Source organism: Passer domesticus, chromosome 1 (assembly GCF_036417665.1).
Source record: "Passer domesticus isolate bPasDom1 chromosome 1, bPasDom1.hap1, whole genome shotgun sequence".
NCBI classification, from domain to species: Eukaryota; Metazoa; Chordata; class Aves; order Passeriformes; family Passeridae; genus Passer; species Passer domesticus.
Window position 1 is genome coordinate 44,839,142 of NC_087474.1, and position 18,972 is coordinate 44,858,113.

At 42.8% G+C, this 18,972-nt stretch overlaps 3 long non-coding RNA genes across 3 annotated transcripts in view; 1 reads left to right on the forward strand and 2 right to left on the reverse strand.

Annotated features, from left to right (window-relative positions):
• On the forward strand, positions 1-7,306 carry LOC135299085 (uncharacterized). Its single transcript, XR_010361137.1, has 4 exons — positions 1-1,558; positions 2,347-2,411; positions 2,838-5,283; positions 5,804-7,306. It is a non-coding gene; the product is annotated as an uncharacterized LOC135299085 (long non-coding RNA).
• Positions 2,024-10,588, reverse strand: LOC135299087 (uncharacterized). The gene is made up of 4 exons (XR_010361143.1): positions 10,454-10,588; positions 8,119-8,236; positions 5,614-5,670; positions 2,024-2,111 (listed from the first exon to the last, which is right to left on the reverse strand). It is a non-coding gene; the product is annotated as an uncharacterized LOC135299087 (long non-coding RNA).
• A 4,568-nt stretch (positions 10,589-15,156) lies between these two features.
• LOC135299113 (uncharacterized) overlaps positions 15,157-18,972 on the reverse strand; it is a 37,198-nt gene continuing 33,382 nt past the window's right edge. Inside the window, exon 3 of the long non-coding RNA XR_010361165.1 lies at positions 15,157-17,871. This is a non-coding gene — a long non-coding RNA (uncharacterized LOC135299113). The remainder of the gene's footprint in view (positions 17,872-18,972) is intronic.

The following is an 18,972-nucleotide window of genomic DNA, read 5'->3' on the forward strand; positions in this document are numbered from 1 at the left end:
GGTCACCGAGCTGCCCTCTCCCCCTCGGAGGTGTTACCGCGTAAAGGGCCCCTTGCCTGCCACAGCATCTCTGAGCTTCAGTGCCTAAAGGGAGCTTAAAGTTGGGGCCGGACTTTTTTTCCCAGACGAGGGGTAATGATTTTAAACCACTTTGACAGATTCTGCCGAGATATTAGGAAGAAATGTTTTGTGCTGACAGTGGTCAACCACTGGGCAGAGGTTGCCCAGAGAAGTGGTGGATGCCCCATCCCTGGGAGCATTCACAGACAGGCTGGACAAGGCTCGGAGCAAACTGATCTATTTGAAGATGTCACTGCTCTTTGCAAGGGGTTTGGACTTGATGGCCTTTAAAGGTCCCTTCCAATCCAAACCATTCTGTGTTTGGAAGTGCCCCGTTTCAGACAGAAGCAGGTTCCTCCCAGTGAACAGCAGTTTGTATCCTGCTTGTTAAATATCTGGGAACTTTGCAAGGGAAAACTGAGCAGAAACCACCGTGACATAGTCGGGAGTAGATGTTTGCCCAGTGACTAAATTCCTTACTAATGTCAGACAGCTCATCTCCCAGTAATCCCATGCAGTTGCTTTGGAGCATTTGTTTCTTTGGCAATATCATTACAAAACCCCAGCAGATTTATACTAGCCCACAGCAGCACCTGGCTATTATAGCAATGTATGGGAATGGGAATGTACACAAGAATATTCATGTTGAAAGAAGGAGAGAAGTCCTAATGAGATCGGAAATTCCCAGCCTGTTACAGATTTGAGGCTGGCTTTGGAGACGGCTCTGCTCTTGCTGATTTCAGCTGGCAGTCAGAACACTCGGCTCTCCAGGGAGATCTTTACACCTCTTTTATAAATAAATCTATTTTTCAGTGATCTTCTGCATAGTATGGCTTTTCTACTCATCTTAACAAAGAATATGCAATTTAAAGAAAATCTATCTAGAAAAACACAACAGCCTTTAGAGAAGGATAGTGCTAATAAGAAAGTAATTAAGTGGTTACATGACTGCAGAGAAATGAATAAACAGGAGTTTTACATTCACATGAGCAGGAATAAAGAGATTCTGAGGGGCTCAAATCAGATCTGATGCCTTCATTAATTTAAGGAAATAGGGAGGTCTGGAGTTTTTATTTTCTTCCACTGGAGAACAAGGAAAGTATTTAATTTATGTTAAATGTCCTATCAGACTTCCCATCTTCATAAAGTTCAGTATTTCCCCACTAAAAGTAATTCTTATCTCAGCTTTATATTACCCTTAAGTTCTTCTTCTCTCTTTTTTCTCCCCAATATCTAAACATGGAAAAAGCTTAGACTTCCTAAGAAGTTAGACTTCCTAAAATGGTTGTGTGTTTATGTCCGTTACAAACCTTAACACTACTCTGTCATTTGTAATTCTGATGCAGGAACACAGAACCAGAAACCGCCCACTGTCTGGCTGCTCTTATGTTGTCCTCAGTCTTCCCAGTGGTTTGCCAGAATTTCCAAACAGGAACATCACCATCTAATCCCTTTGTAAGCTCTATGAACATTTGCTGGCCAGGCTAACATCATCTCGGTGAGACAGCTAAGTTCAGTTCTCTGTGATTTGGAGCTGATGTGCTGGGGGACAAGTCTGTACAACTTTCCTGGTGTGATAAGAGAATAAGTACTCCTCCCCCACAGGGTCCAGGGAGCTGCATATGATGGGCTGGCCAAATATGAGAGTCACTTCCTAGTAGATTTGGACATCTACTCTTGCATAAACAGTGTAGATAGCTGGATTGAGATATTTAAAATACTTGGCATGGGAAAGCACACAGAAACAACCGCTTCAAGATGAAAAACATTGACTGTCTATACATATAATTTTGTGGAGGAAAAATCACCATCACAAAGTGAAGGCATTTTCCAATTACTTCATTAAGGCTTGCACAGTCTGCTTCCTCACAGTGGCAGCAGTCCTGGTGGCTGATCAGCAACAGTGAAGGGGTCAACCTGCATCATACATTTTTTCTAGACATGCCAGGATGCTATAGCATCAGGGCTGGCAGAGTTGGTTACAGAGTTGTCCCATGTGTGTGGCAGGCTGACCCTGGCTGAATGCTGGATGCCCAAAGCCATTCCATCAGCTGGGCAGGGGAGAGATAATAGAGTGAAAGACAAAACAGGATTATGAGAAATAGACTCAAATCATAAATCACACCTTCCCATCCCTCCTTCCTTCCTGGGCTCAACTTCACTGCCAATTTTCTCTACCTTCTTTCCCCCTGAGTGGTGCGTGGGGATGGGGAGTGGGGGTTGTAGTTCAGCTCATCACATGTTGTCTATGCTGCTCTTTCTCATTGTGCTCTTCCCCTGCTCCAGCATGGGGTGCCTGTCATGCAAGACAGTTTTCCACAAACTTCTTCATCATGAGTCCCTCCCATCAGGTGAGTTCTTCATTAAGTGCTCCATCATGGGTCCCCTCCAGCCCCTCAGGACCAGACTGTTGTAGTGTGGGTCCCTGCAGGGTTACAAGACCTGCCAGCAAACCTGCTCCAGCATGGGCTCCTCTCTCCATGGGTCCACAGATCCCACCAGGAGCCTGCCCCAGCATGGGTTTCCCACAAGGGTCTCCTTTGGGCACACTCCCCTTGCTCCAGTGTGGGTCCCTCCACAGGCTGCAAGTGCATCTCTGCTCCGCCATGGACCTCCATGGGCTGGAGGGGCACAGGTGCCTCACCATGGTCTGCACCAGGGGAATCTCTGCTCTGGTGCCTGGAGCACCTGCTGCCCCTCCTTCTGCACTGATCTTGGTGACTGCAGCGTTATTTCTCTCACATATTCTCACTGCTCTCTCTGATGATGTTCTGCAGGTTCTTCTTTTCCTCTTCTTATACATGTTATCCCAGAGGTGCTACCACTGTCACTGAAGGACTCAGCCTTGGCCAGTGCTGGGTCTGTGTTGGAACTGGCTGGCATTGGCTTCAAGCAACTTCTCAGAGAAGCTATCCCTGCTACCAAATCCTTGCCACACAAATCCAACACCTCTACCCCAAAACACCCTGATCCTCAGAGTACAGTTCAAATGGAGGTGCATCATCCTATGTGATGCTACCCGAGCACCTAGGAGGTAGGACAGCATGCTCTGAAGGTGAATGCTGTTAGATAGGCACCCTGCTAAAATCAGACTTTTCCCCTCTGCAAAAAGTGAGGGCCGTAGGTGAAGAACTGTCACTCTAATGACAAGACTTGATCTCCCAAGTATAAAAGTAACTTAATCTGCTTTGCTATTGCTTCACCTTTGTTTTGAAGATGAAGAAAGAAGAAAAATTTGAAGAGTAAGAGACACTTCTCCTTTCATGTACCTTTTAACGAAACTTTCCCCTGACATAATTATCAACTTTTACTTCAGTGTATTTTTTTGAGAAGGTAAACACTCCTGTGAACCTGTCAATTCATCCACATGTCTATTTTGGCTATTGCAACTGATAAACAATTCCCTAAGTCTGTCTTTTTATTGAAGACAAATAATTTCTTTGTAATTGTTCCATCTTGATTTTTTGTTTGTTTGTTTGTTTGTTTTGTTGCCTAAAACATTTCTGGTTTTTCTCTCTTTTTGGTTCTGCCTCTATATTGGCAGTGATGGGAAGATCTTGATTTTTAGTCCTAATGTAGGATAAATGTGAAAGCGTTGTAAGCAAACCTATCCTCTAAGGCTGGAGGCAAGCAAGAGAAGCACGTATCATTTTACATTCTTCCTCCCTGCTCTAGAGTCATTTCCCAGAAAAGAACAGGAATCAGCTGGGTCAGATTTGGGGGCCAGAGTTACTGGATCAGCTTGACGTGTTGTGCAAGTGGATTGAAGCTCCCACGGGTTGAAAAATAATTGCATCTGCAGTTAGCGTGCGCCCACACACAATGAAAGCTCCATCAAGAATGTCTAATTTGGCTTTCACCTCTCATTAGCTTAATGCAAAATGCCCTGGTCCAGCTGGAAACGGTGTAAAAATAATACAGTTTAATCCTTGTTAACATTATTTGCTGTTTTTATGGTATTCTTCTTCTGCAAGTGTTGAAGGGTGTTGTAGCAGCCATTTCACGTGTGCCATATACTGCATTTCACTGGTGAGCTTTGCTGACTGGCTCACCACAGTGATGTCAACACACTTCTGGGATTAATCATCATGGACATGTGAATTTAACAAGGGAGTCCAGGGAAGAGGAAAAAATGGGATAAAATAAGAAAAAAACATGTATATGCTGGTTAATCAAAAACATTCCTGTCCTTTGTTTATAGGAAATACACCTTTCCTTTGAGTATGGAATCATATCATTTGCCTTGAAATGCCCTATAAATTACACAAAACAAGTTGCAAGAAAATACTGAAAAGCTATAAAGAGAAGCACATGAATTCTGAACTATACTGCTTTTGAGGAGCAAACCTCCCACTTCAGCTTCCTTCCCACTTCCAGTGTGTGCAACAGCTAAATAAACACCTCAAAGACTGAGACAGTGTTGTCCCTACCAATTGTTGTCAGTAAGAGATTCCACTCCATACTTGTTTCACCAAGAAAGAAATCATTAAAGTAATAATCATAAAGCAATTATTATAAAGGCACACGGGCATAGACTCTTATGGTCAACCTGGGGAAAATTCTGCTGAGAAAATATTCAATCACCTCACACTGAGAGAAAAAAAGAGGTATTTTTTGTCTCTTTTGTGAGAGAATGTTCACTTGAGTAATTTTTAGGATGGTACTTTCTACTGTGCTCTGGCTCTCAGCCCCAGAACAAGCTTGGTGAATCCTGAGCTGACGGGACGTGTATTCAGTGCAGATGTCCATGAGGCAGGTGGAAGAGGAGCCAATGCAGACTCAAAGAGAGCAATCAAGATGCAGTTCATCGTGCTTGAAACACAGCTGCTGTATGAGATAGTATTTGCTTTCACTGGGTAAACCAAAGCAGCTTTCAGCCAGCTGTACTGGCTGAAATTCTCATCCAGCTGCCCAAAGAGTACCCCATGCTGGTGAGAATTAGGGCACTCACAGAGTGTTCCAGCTGAATTTGCAAGTATTTCATCTCCTCTGTTAAGATCAGGTCAAGCAGATGATTTATGACCTTACACCATGGTTGTGACTAAAGACCTAACTTAACATGGAGAGCTTGAGCCTGGTCACTGTGCCAGCTCTGAGACTGAGCCTTGCTCCACAGAGCTTGGAAATGCATGAACCAAAGGTGAGACAAGCCCGTAATGGAGAAGAGGATGTGTCAGAGGGAGCAGAACCCGGGCTGCTGGTGCCTGTACACACTGGACAGGGGTGAGTGCAGCTACACATCACTGGGTGCTGAAGTGCTGGGGAAATTGCTCTGTGCTGGCTCCTTGCTTCTGCTGCTGCTGAGAACAGCAACGATGCACAACATCTCCTTTTCTGGGCTGGAAGATCAGCTCACTATGGCAGGGAAATGGTGAAAAGTACAGCATCTCCTGCAAGAGCGCAGGGAAAAAAGGCATTTTTCAACCCTAGCAAATTTTTGGTGTATTTTTATCTCTATCTGGGGCTTATTGGAATATAATGAATGTGCTATCTCCTGAGGTAGGCTCGGAAATATGTAATAGTCTATTTATTTTTTGAGTTAGTTTTACTTACCATGCTTAATGAAAGTGATGGATTCCCCTTGTAGTGTAGTTGCATCACCTTAGCAAACTAAATAAGACAGAGCTAATATTAAAGAAATATTAGCTTTCCTAATATTAAGGAAAATATGTGAGAGCTTTTTATGTTTTCTCATTTCTGTTCAAGAGAACCAAAGACAGAGTTTCCTCTGCTTCAATCCTAGCAGGAACATCCAGCTGCAGCAATACAGCACATCTGTCTCAGCACTTGTAGGATGCAGCTTCTCTCTGTTGTGCATGCCAGCTGTGTGGAGAAGAAGGAGTTGAAGGCTCATGACTTTCTCAACAAATATGGAAGGAAGGAGATGGGATTTTTACTGCCTGCCAGGCATACAGCTCCACATGGTCTTTTACGTATTTGTGAAAATGTGAGCCATATGAGCACATTTCATTCCCTTGATAACTTCTTAAAGCAGTTCTCCTGCCAAAGCATTTCTTCTGCTGAAGTGGTTCCACAGGCTAAGTCTGCCCCTGCACCCCTGACCAGGTCTGGTGAGTCACTTCTTGGGGGAAGCAAGTGACTCAGGAGGAGCAAGGGAGAGCAACAAACATAAAGGCCAAAGTGCATTAGAGTCAGGACCCTTCTGATTAATGTAGCTATGTACTCAGATAATTATGTTATCAGCATGATCGGTGTTGTACTGACACTGGATCTAGTCCACTCAACCCTCTGGACATAGGATTAAGTCCATCTCTGCAGGATAAAATGGAATTTTCCACAATGAAACAGAATTATTTGCATTGCTATCCATATAGGATCAGAAGAAGTTCCCTGAGTTGGAGGTGTGTTTGGGAGCTATTCTATTACAGTGTTTATCAAGGATACACATGAAGCTAAATGAGCAATATAACTCTTCATGATCTGTCATAATACATAAAATATTGATCATTAATTTTAAAAAATGTGTCCAGCTATAATAATGATCCGTGGAACATTTTGGACTCAACAAATCAAGTCTATAGACTGAAATTATGCAGCACTTAATTTTGGTCAAAAGCTTAATTATTTCCAAGTTATTCATGGTGGTTAGATGAATTGTAGGAAACATAGTGCTTACAGCACTTGAATGCTGATTCTGATTAGTTTTTGAATAGGAGTGGTATTCAGCGATGCTTAAATGCAGGGCTTTGAGCCAAGGCTTGTTACCTGAAAATACATGCACGAAGCACCTCAATGGCTTATAGAAATTTTCTCTTGCCAAAACATTTAAAGTGTTCTTGTTGATATCTCCGAATTGACTTGGCAGGTCTGCACAGGGAGTGCAGAAACATTTGTTACTGCTTATTCAATGATTTTATGCCACAAAACAAACAGCCCCGGAGCTGAGTGGTTACTCTCCCGTTGATTAGTTACCATGGGGCTTTTTCCTCATCATAGCCTTGATGTGAAAATGATGAGACAATCAGACTTCTGCAAAGATTGCAACTCGTATACATGAAAGGTCTTATCCTGTCATCTTTTGCCCTTTGCCTGAGACGTCACAAGCGGGGCTGGATGGAGCGGCAGAGCGGAGAGGGATGCGAAAAGCTGTGCCCTGAGCCAGGGGGAGGTGGGGCACAGGCTGTGAGCCAGTTCTGCCCCTGGCCACACTTCTCATGCAATAAGGCTCGCTCATTCACGTAAAGAAGAGGAGCGGGATTTATCCCCGAGCGTGCTTCAATAAACAGCTTGTAATTTTCCTGTGAAACTGGCTGTGAAGGATGTGGTGCTGTTACAGTAGAATGGGAGAGAAATTGCTGCCCCCCCCCCCCCCTCCCGGCTAGGTTTTCATGTATCCTTGGGATAAAGTTACTGTTTTCTTCTTGGTTATAGTTGAAAGGGAATTTACTCAGGAAGGGAAACAAGCAGGACTTCATGAGGGGCTGCTTTTCCCACTTCTTGTGCTATGCTAAATGCAGGGGTAGGAAAAAAACATACCAGCAACCCAGAGTGCCTGTTTGGCTCTTTTGTATCCATCTGCTCCCAAATGGTAGTCAGGGGTGGTTCAGCAAAAAAAAAAGTATTACCTTCCCACATGAGACACAGTGGCCTGAAAGGAGTGACTTGCTTGCATAGGAAGGGAGTGCTCATCATGATGCCTTAAGTTTTAGCTTTCGTGTTTTCCAGATTCTGTAATTCATTAATATGAATTAATACTGAATTAATGTGAACTTCATATAAAGTGTTAGCAAGTTCTCTTCACAGTTTAGTTGGACAAAACAATCCTTTTCCAGCCTGAGAACAAAGGACACCATTGCAGCTTCGGGCCCAAAAAGTGTCAACAACAGCAAATTGAGGAGAGCAATCTGAGAGGATGGGACTTCATAACCCGAAGCTGTAATTGGACAACTAACCCAAATATATAAATGGGCCAAAACTTATTAAAGTGTGAAAACTCATGATTGGCTGTCCATCTTGGATCCATCTTGGGTAGATCCACAGCCAGTCTCTTGTACTGCCCAAGGTGTATGCTTTAAAGGCCTTTTAATAAATACTTACTTTATTCCTTTAACACTGCCTAGCCTCTGTTCTAGGCAGCCTCCCAAGGCATCAATCACAGATCACCCAGACAGGCAAAGGAGACAGCAGAGAGTCTTGAGGCTCAGGCATTTCTGCGCTGCTGGGAAGAAACCCAATTTTTTGTCAGGGAGAATTCGTATTCCATCATCTTTATCTGTCGCTAAGTGAAACCCTAACAAACCAGCTTAACAGCAGGAACATTCTTCATCATGTAAGCTCTGGTTATTTGTTGCATACTGTATGGATCTCTGTCACTTTGTACAGACATCTCTGGTACAGATGTTCAAGCTCTGATAAGAAAAGTTATAAATAGCATGTGTGGTAAACAACTCGTAGGATAGAATACCACGACCAAATGGCACATATGCCTGTATGTGTGCTTAGCAGAGACAGCCTGAGTTACATGAGGAACTCCAAGGGGAAACCAACACTTCCCCATGGAACGTATGGAATAGTTCCTTTATAGATGGGAACTATTACTGATGTGCCTGAATTATCAGCTATATTGATAAAAACATGGTAAAGCCAAAAAGAGCTTGAGACATTGATGTTTCCTCCTTGGGCTGTGCAGAGGGTTTAGCATTCCCATGCCTTCATAAAGGTCTCTGTTGTTTTGTTATGGAAGTGAGCCAGGTGCCTACTGCATGATATTCTGCTTTTAAGAGGGTTGTGTTACGTACTGAAATGATCCAATTCACAAAGACATGGATTAAGCAGGGAGCTTGCATCCTAAGATTTTCAGTTGTCACTCATACCTCGTCCTATTCTTGCAAAATATTTGCCATCTCTGGTGGACATGGGGAAAAAAATGGACTAGGTAGGGATTAAAGACAATTGTGGATTTAAATGAGATTTAGTGGTGCTGTTACAGGTTCAATTGCTGCATGTTCTCCAGGAAACGAAAGCTAAACTTCTTATTTCACATGTAAGACTGCTAAGACTTTCTTGGAAATGTTTAATGAGAAAGAAGTGAGCATATGCTGAAGCTATTTTAAGTTATGCAGAACGTATCCAAAAAAAAAGAGTGAGATTCTGCCCAACAGGCTAACGTGAAGTGTTAAAGTTTTGTTTTAACCAAAGTCTGCAGTTAGATTCAGTTGTCACAAAAGCCAGCAGAAACTTTCTGTAGAACCTGGTAACATACAAGCCTGGGGTGAGGTCTAGCTCTATTTTTGTGTCTACAGCTTATCCACTGCTCCTTTGGGTACTAACTTCAAAATGCACTGTGCTGTACTTCTTCCAGAGGTGACACATTCACAGATCCCAAAGCTCATCTCATTAAAGACCAAAACTCAAGTGAAAGGCACGTACTCGAAAATCAGCATTTCTCAGAAAATAATTGCCACACATTGCCTGTAGTCATTATAAAAATACCACAGAATGTATTTACCTGGCACATATGCTGGTTTTTCCAAGAGCAAATAATGTTTTCAGCAAAAAGATTTTCTCCCTAGGATTTCAGATCTGGACTTCAAAAAACATCTACTTTACACTAAAAAGACATATCATCCTTAGGAGAAGCATAGACTCAGTGAAAAATTACTTTACAAATGTCCAATTTATTGGACAAGGAGAACATGCTGGCAACAGGAGGCAATGTAAGATCCTTCTGCCTTAAAAGGCTCAACATCTTTTTCTTTTCTGATCCCTGCCTGTGCATTCAAGCTCAGCAGACGGCACCAAGCCCTCTCAAATGAGCCCCTACAGACTCATTTGAGCCTGCTATCTCTTCCTCCTAGAAAAGCTCTGTATAAAACAGGAGGAGAGAGGGAGCGCATTCTTTAGGACACTGCATCTGTATCATTAATTAATTGTGAAAGTCAGTTGGCTCTCACTCCACATTTAGCAAAACATGAATTCACATCTTCCATCTCAGAGAAGCACTTTCAGAAAAGTAGGTGCAGAATGTCTCCATTAACTTCTATAACAGGACATGGCATAAGCCTCTCGTGTATGCTTTCAATGCTATTATTTTCCTTGCTCGATTTTGTCTGACTCTTCCTTTGTGCTGTCAAATATTCCTGCTGTTCTACACAGGTAGAGCCAGCTGGACGCAAATGTCACTGCTGCAGAGATCTGCACGAATCCCTCCCCTGCTGGGACATCGAGCCCTCTGTCGGCTTTGTACGTCAGGGGATTCACATTTGTGGAAGAGAGCAGAGACAGATCCTACCTAGCACGATATTTTATACCTGCCCCCTGCTTAGGTGCTTAAACTTTCTTGACTTCAAATTCTGCACATTTGATTCTATAACACATTCAAAACAGAGGCCTTTGGTGCAGGTTTGAAGAGAGAAATGGGGAATTGACTCACCTTTGCACCTTTGCTGTCCCCTCCTTCCCAGCATTATGCAGCAAATGTAGAAAAACTTCCTGCCTTTAGAGCTGGGATGCAAACTCAGCTGAAAATCCTAAGGAGACTTCCTAAAGCTTAGCCACTCTGGAGCACTTGGTACATGGATGCTAACTGCCTCCTGAAATATTCTTGAGTATCTTCTGCTGTCGGATGGCTTTTTTTGCAGCTACACAAGATGGCGCAGCTTACAGCATCCTTCACATCGCCAGAGGCATCTCCCGATCCCGCCGGATTCCTTACGCGCTGTTCCCGGGATACAGGCGAGGCCCGCAGGCTTCTTGGAAGCGAACAGAGACTGTAGGGGAGATTCAAACTGATTGCTTTGCTGAGTGCCGCCATTCGCTGTGTGGAGGCTGAATGGCCCTCGGGTTATTTCAGCAGAGCAATAACTTGGATAAAGTGATGGTTAGTTCATTTCAGAGGGAAACTGTGTGAAATGGAAAGTCATTTTCTCATTTCTCAATAGACAATAGCTACACATAGAGAAACCTTATTAGTGCCCAGCAGTTCACTGGGACATTTGTTCCTTTGCAGACACCTCATACAGGTAACATAAAACTCATGCTGGATCTGCCAAGGTCCAACACAATATATGAAAATATAATTGCACAGAAATAAAATCATCATCATCACCATCATTCGAGAAAACAGCTCTGCACCGTGGGAGGTACATATCATACATGGCATTTAATGGAATATATAATTTGCACCCATTGTAGATTGGGAATGGCACTTTCTGGTTAAGATTGTTTAATTCTTCTCTCTTGAAAATGGTTTTTGATTGTTTGTAAGGCTGTCATAGTCCTGGTCCTGAAATTTTCATGCTATTTAATTAATCCTGAATTCCTTAAGTACATTCTAGCCAAATTGATTTAACCGATTCAATAAACTCATCGTTTTGTTGCTGGTAAAAAAAATATGGAAAGCATTTCTTTTTTCAAAAAACTCTGTGGTTCATATGCTTCAGAGCACAAACTAGAAATAAAATGGGGGTGGTTTGTCTGGCTAGGTTTTTCCAAAATTTCTGGCAGTCTGAAAGCTCTTTGCCTTCTGTTGCTGATGCCATGTAGTTTTCAGGTGTCCCAGTTTGCTGAGCCAAGAAGCTTAAGGCAACAAGCTCTCAAGGAGATGGGAGAAAGGGAACAAGAAGGAGATATGTCCTAGAGGTGATATGAGACAGGGAGCAAGGTAGGAGACAGGGCAGCACTGTTGTAAGTCAAGGTAAAACAAAGTAACTCAGGTTAAAGCAGCAGAACCAAGATTTTTGATAAAGTTTGTCTTATTTGAAAATTTCATCGAACCAGATCGCAAAGCAAATACCAGAGACAACCCGAGGGGGAGATCTGCAGCTTTGTCTTTGGAGTAGTACCTGGCATGGAAGTCATTAAGTTTTGCCTGTCCTGGTGGGAAAACACCTGGAGGATGATGTGCTGGCACTTCCAAGATAACCATGCCTGCTGCCCTCTGCATTCAACATCTGCTTCAGGAAAGAGGTCTCAGGAGCTCGGGAATCACTGCTGTGTATTGGCACCTATCAAAAGCTGCAGGTCGCGTGCTGAGAAGTAGAAGAATTTTAATTTCTTTTTGCCACACGCTCGTGGATCCCCAAAGCACACAATGTTTCTGCTGTGACATTGCTGAGAATCAAACCAGCTCAGCAGAGTGCTGCAATCCTCACCTGCAGCCACATGTGCATGCACCTTCTCCAGAGAGTGTATTAGCTATTTGTCATCTAAGTTTTACATCAAGGCTCCCTTTATTTTGGGTAGTTCTTCTTCCAACCAACATTTTAATCAGTCAAGTTTTCAAAAGGCATGTCTGTTAAAAAGGGGTCACCAGTGCTGTGCACAAGGGTAGACAAAAGAAAAAACAATGAACAACAAGATGTCCCCAACACACTTAAAAACGCCCCCAGATTTTTCAGTTCATTCTCCAATTTTGTTTACTTTACCATTGTTAAGGAGAATAAGCAAAGTTTCTTTGTCATCATTCTTCCCTCCCTGAGACATAAAGTTATTATCAATACTTATCACAGTTGAACAAATAATTAAAAATGAATAATTTATACAATTAATGCAGTCTTTGCTCCCATTTATTTAATAACTGCCAGAGGATCACAAATTTCTTTTGCATTTATTCCTTAGTTAAGTTTATTTGCTACAGCTTAGTGATCCTAGGGCTCTGTAGATTGAATGTTAATTTTGAGTAATTATTCACATTCATTAATATGCACATTGTTTTCTTGTGGCTGGTTAAATAAATCAAATTATGTCATTTTTATTTGCTGGTTGAATACATCTGCAGTCATTTCCAGTACAAATGTTCATAAACCTGAATGCAATGCTTGTTTGTTTGAACAGTTGGGCATACGAACTTTGAAAATTCTCTTCTGAATTTATTTGAACTTGGAAACCATGATTTCCCCCATATTTGCAAGCAAATGAGCATAAAAGGTGTGGCAGCACATCTACATCAAATGTATTTAAAATTCAAATGGTTATCAACTTGTGACTTGATTATTTGTACATCTTTTTCCAGTCATTCAAGTGCAACTGATGCATTCAGGCCTCTGCATTATATTGCTATATAAAAGACATTACTCCCTCCAGGTTCTGACATCTTCCTTTCTCTAATGCATTCCCAGCAGATAAACAGAATTCTTTTATACTTCTGATAGGCATTTAAGAGCTTCTTTATCCAGTTCACAGCAGTAATGAGAAATAAAAATTACTTTCCTGGTACTGCGTTGCAAAGACCAGCTTTAGTGCGAGCTTTTCTTTTGACCTCAGTGGCAGATGGGTCTGCCATCCTGGAGCCATCCTGGCTCCTTTCAGTAGATGGTTACTTTGCTCAGAAAAATCATCATTTCTTTGGCAGCAGCATGCAGCCTTTATCAGAGGGAGAATCATACCTGCATTCCCAGGGTCTCTGAGACAGTCACTTCATTGCTTTTTCATGTTTTATCAGTCCTCAGTAAAACTTCTTCTCATCGTGGCCCAAAGCTCCTGGGAACGAATGTCACTGCACTAACCTGAAACCTAAGGATTAGGGTTTCCTAAAAGCTGAAGCATAATTTTTGCTATCAGCCCTGTTTTTTGTGAGAATTTGAAGTGTGATTTTAAATCAGTGAGATGTTTGATATTACTGAAAAATATTATAAACCCAAATATAATACAACAGTCCAATAATAATACAACAAATATAATATCACATAATATAACCCCAAAATTACACCAACAAAAAACTATTTTGGTGTGAAATCTACAAGACCTGTGCTTGGGGAAAGTCCTCCCTCTGCACACTGAAAACCTCTTTTCCAGAAGAGTATCTCTGCAAAATTATTCCCACAGAAATGCCATATACCCCACCTTAGTGAACCTTGGGTACTACTGAAGTGGTGGGAGGATCTGTCAGAGAGCCAGGCCAGCTACAAAATTGTTTTAATTTCTTTGCCTTGCATTAGGAGGCTTGAGGAAAGGCTGAAATGGGTTCTACCAGAGGAGCAGTGCACCAGGAGGTGCAGCAGTCATGCAAGGAGCAATGCTTACAGCTCCAGCTGGTGAGTTGCCGTGGTTAGTGCAATCCACTGCCCAAATCCATCCCAGCCCAGGGGCATGCAGCCACTTCGTGTTCATGCCAGCCTTTGAAGCAAGGGCTGCAGAGTGCTGAGCTCTCACAAGGCCTCCAGTTTCTCCTTCCCCCCTGGCACAGAGCTCTCTCCTGGCTTCCTTCCTACCTTTCATTCTCTACAGATTTTTGCCTTTCCACAGATATTACTCACCTGCCCTACCTTTGTTTTCCCTTCAATTGCTAACATGCTCAAATATCCGCTTGATAAAGTGTTTCCCCTCTGATTCCACCTCCTCCAACTGCTGTTCACCATGCACTGCCTTTCCAAGTGTATGCAATTTAACTGAGGTCCCTCCTGGGATTAATCATTGGAGACCAGCAGGACAGCCTTGCAAGGCATCATCTCTTTTGCAAGTCTGAGCATCCTGCTGCTAGTTGTCCTTTTTTTTTTTTTTTTTTGCATTATGGTTCATCATTATTTTTGCATTTGTAGTTGGGAGTGCCACAGCTCTGCTGAGAGAGGCTTAATGCTGCTATAAGTAGATAAACTAAAGGAGGTTTCTGTGATAATAATTTAATGGTCCACTTGTAGCCAAGACAGACCAGAAGAGACCTCCACAGTAACCCTGAGGGGCTGAGCCACGGGACAGTCTCCAACCAGCTGGAGACAAAGCCAAGGCTCAGTCCCTCCCCTGCTCCTACCAAGTCCAGTCCCCTCCTGGGCTGAGTGGCTCTGCTTTACCATGCTGATGACAACAGCCACAGCAACAAGTTTCTGAAGAAGCCTGAGTGTGTTGACATGAATTATGTTATAAATATCAAGATTAGTCAGATGAATAAAGCACGTTATAAACATTATAAAAGTCGTTATAGGGGAATAATTTGTTAACTTCAGAAAAAAGTCACAGAAAATACCAGAGATATTTTGTGTCCATTTGTTGAGTTCAGAAAAAAAGTCACAGAAAATACCAGAGATATTTCTTCTCCTTATATCAAATGTGTAAATAACCTTGAGAAGAAAGCAAGCAACTTTTAAAAAACAATTTTATTGAAAATATCACTGTAAATATCCAACTTTGTACAAATGGATACCGTTTATTTATACATATACATCAGGCCCTCACTCTTTGGAAATGGAAGCATACATTTGGTTTATATATAAAACTCTCCTGTTTAGTAAAAAAGAAGTCAAGGAGGCTGTCAGACACAGAGGACCTCTTTCCCTCATGGGTTTTAAATGAGAAAGATTTGCAGCAGTGGGGAAACCTCCATTCAAAGCACTCAGTCTACAATTTCTCATCACCTGGGGAGGAAAGCATTGCATCCACATGGGGAGCTGCATCCACCTGTGCACCAGCAAGCTGGGCTGTTCATACTCAAGCAGGCAGCTATGGTCTTCATTTTGTTTCTGAAGAAGGTACTGGGGCTGTGGGAACAATTGCAGGGTTAGCAGGTCTCTAGATAATGATCCCAAAGGAAGCTTTTAGCAGAATAGATTTCCCGTTATTGTAACGCACCTACTCCAGGGTTATAAGTGTTCCAGATAGATCTAATGCTTTCCATTATGCATCACTCAGATTGCTTTGATAAACAAAACATTTGCTCATGTTGATTGTAAAAGGAGAAGGAAACTCACACCCTAATCCAATTTAAAATACGGCCAGGATGTGGATGTTGATTACAGTATGAATATAGACACTCTCACATCAGTGGAAACCCAGTTACTGGATTAGAAAACAGCAGTTTGGTACCTGCAAAACTGGGCAAAAGGAGTGCTGCCAGCTCCCAGTACTCCTGGGAGTCTCAGGGCTGTGGATTTTTCTTTTTCTCCCTTCCTTACGCAATAGAAATGTACTCCTCAGTATGTTCAGGCATTCTGCTTATTTCAGCCACTGAGAGGTGGGATGAGAAAAGTACATTTTGGGTTAAAATATAAGCACATATCAGGAGTTGGTTTGTGAAAGAAGGCTGTGATTTAACAGTTAGTCTGGCTTTGAAAAAATTCTGAGAACTGATGGATGGAAGAAAATAAAAGCAGGAACAGTGAAACAGAAATAAGGAATTGAAGGGGAAGGGGAAGAAGAGACAACAAAAGACAAGGGAAAGTATTATTGGGGAGCAGCATGAACACTAATGGGAAATGATAACCCTAACCCCCCAGAGAATCAGGATTCCTATTCACATATCAAAACTGTTGGAAATAGCTCTCTGTTGAGCTGCTTTCATTAAGACAAAGAAGCCAGTGGTCTTGGTTTGTTTCAGGTCTCGATGCAGTTTCCTCGTCATAAAGCCACCTACACCTGTGGCCTTTTTGTTACCAGCACAGATGTCAGGAGCTGCAAGATCAGAAAGCCTTCATCTTGCTACAGGCTCTTGCGTGGCCCCCATCCCTGTAGTGCCTGAGTGGAGCAGTAATCCCATCTGACAGATGGGAAGAGCAGCAAAGTGATGCTCAAGTTCAACCAGGCAGCCTGCATGAGAGCAGAGTTTGGATCTGCTCAAGCTCAAGCCCAGCCTTCCTTTCAGCCATCTCTTCTTCCATTCTTGGTGAGGTCTACATGCACTGGACCCTCTGTGCTCCCTCCTGAAGAAAACAGGGCTGGTCCTTCTTTCAGAGCAGCAGGGCACCAGGAAAAAGTTATTGTTTGCTGCCTAATGGACTTTTACTTGGGGGGCATTTGGTTTTGTATAGCTGGATTACTGCAAACATTATGAGCTTCAAATTACGGGAACTTCCTTTGTTTTCCTTAAAAAATAGGTTTTCAAAACAGTGTACATAAGATCCCGTGAGACTTACTGGCTCGACTGCAGGCCAGATTCAACTCTCAGATGTTATAAATGGAGACTAACTCAATTGTTGTCCATAATGTTGCTGCAAACACCCTCCCATTCAGCAGAGAACAAAGTCCACTCCTCAGTTTTGCATCAGAATAAACCCAAAAGGAGCACACTTTCAAGAAAATATAATTTCCCTTGAAATCTCATGGCCAGCTACTCCAGATGTTACCCAGACATGTCTGAAAACCATGTTTCTATAAGAGGCTTAGACTAAAAAAACAGTGGGGTTTTTTCAGCTTGTCCTGGTAGCGCTCTGAGCCAGGCTGAAATAATACACCCAGTGCTGGATCTGCACAAGCTACAGCCTCTTGTAGGATGGAGCTTCTGCACTGGACTCAGCCCCATGCTGATTTCAGCTCTCCATCTTCCATCTTGGGGGTGACTCACAGAGCATACTCACAGAGCTCAGGCATGTCAGAATACAAATGCCCACAGAGATACATTCTTGGGCAAAAGCACAGGAAAGAAAAGCATAAGGTGGGAAACTTCTCCTGCACTCTGGAGGGTAAGATGTGAACAGCTGTCTCTGCCTTCTCCCTTTGTTACCAACTTCAAAGCATTGCTCCACCAGAGGACATTGACCAAACGAGTGCAGACCACCAGATATGATGTGGTCCAAAGGTGATACTTCAGCACTTGGAGTGCTGAAAGAAAAACTCACTGGTTTTACTTCTCTTTGTCCAAACAATCAATTTTTACCTTATTTAGCCCATCCTGAGAGATCATTTCAACCCCCTGTGGCTGTAGATCTGCCTGCCCTTCTCTCTCTCAGCAGCAGCTGGCATGGCTTGACTGTATTCACCTCTCATGTGGCAGCTCCATGTGTGGTTGTGGATGCTGATGCACAGGAGAAGGAAGAGAGGAGGACCAGGGGTATCACGGTAACTACTGGGTTTTTTTCTGTTCTCTAGTTCTGGTGTCAGGTGTCATGGCTGATTTGAAGATCTGCTCCAAGAAAAGCAAGGGATCTGGGGGAAGACAGTGTGGAAAGGGGATGAGAATGCAAAGTCCACTATGGCCAGGCTATTACCCTCAGGGCAGAAGCCCAGCAGGGAATGCAAGAAGGGTCTCCGCGAAGGGTCCAGTGACAGCTCTCCTCTCTCGAACCGGGCAGAGTTAGGGGTTTTTATACCCTACAGGGGTTTTGAAAACTGTCCAATAGTAAGGGTCAGGGGAAAGTGACCTGTGGGCTTACAGGGAGATAGCAGGGTCCGAGAGACGGAAGAGAGGGGCTTCTAAAGCCTTAGTCATGCTGACTTTGGCATTTCCTAGTTCAGGCTTCTGATCGCCAAGGAGGCCGTGCAGGCCTTGTGCCTGCTACAGTCCACCAGAATGGTGTATGAGCTATATATAAATAAAAACACAAGCACACAAAAATATGTATACATCTATATATATAATACAAAATTCTTGGTCAAAAAATGAGTAAAAAAAGACTACTGAGTATTACCGGAAGGCCACTTCTGAAAGTAGTAAGACAAATGTAGGAAATACATCATTATTAGAACACAAAGACTCTTTTCAGCACAATTCTTCGCATATCCCACCCAAAAAATTGGGCCTGGAATGAGGATAATGGAAATATTGATTGTTCTCTTAAATTCTCTTCGTCAGCCTCATTTCCCAAAGTGTCCTATATTTAAAAGATAAAGGACTTGAACCCCAGCATGTCCTTAGTAGGAGGAAGACCCTCGCTGTTAGCAGGCTTTGGAAATTTTTTCTTTTTCTAGGAATAGAAGATGCAGAAAAATGTTCTTTGTTAAAATAATTTGGTTAAACTTGAGTGCTATGTCTTTTTTTCTGTCTTTTTCTCCTTTGGTTGGTCTATCACTTAACATACTTTCTTGCATAAAATGAACCCTAGCCAGGTAACATTTACTTTTTTACCAAAAAGGAACACTTCTGGTTACCACCTGAAATTTCAAGCTTCCACATAATTCCCTGCAAGCTATTTGCGTGGATTAGCCAGCCTGACCTCCAAGCTGGACGTGCAAAGCTGAAAGCCACCCCAGCTGACCCACGTGGCTCAGAGAGCCTAGGAGCCCCAGCAGGTGAAGGAGAACTGCTGT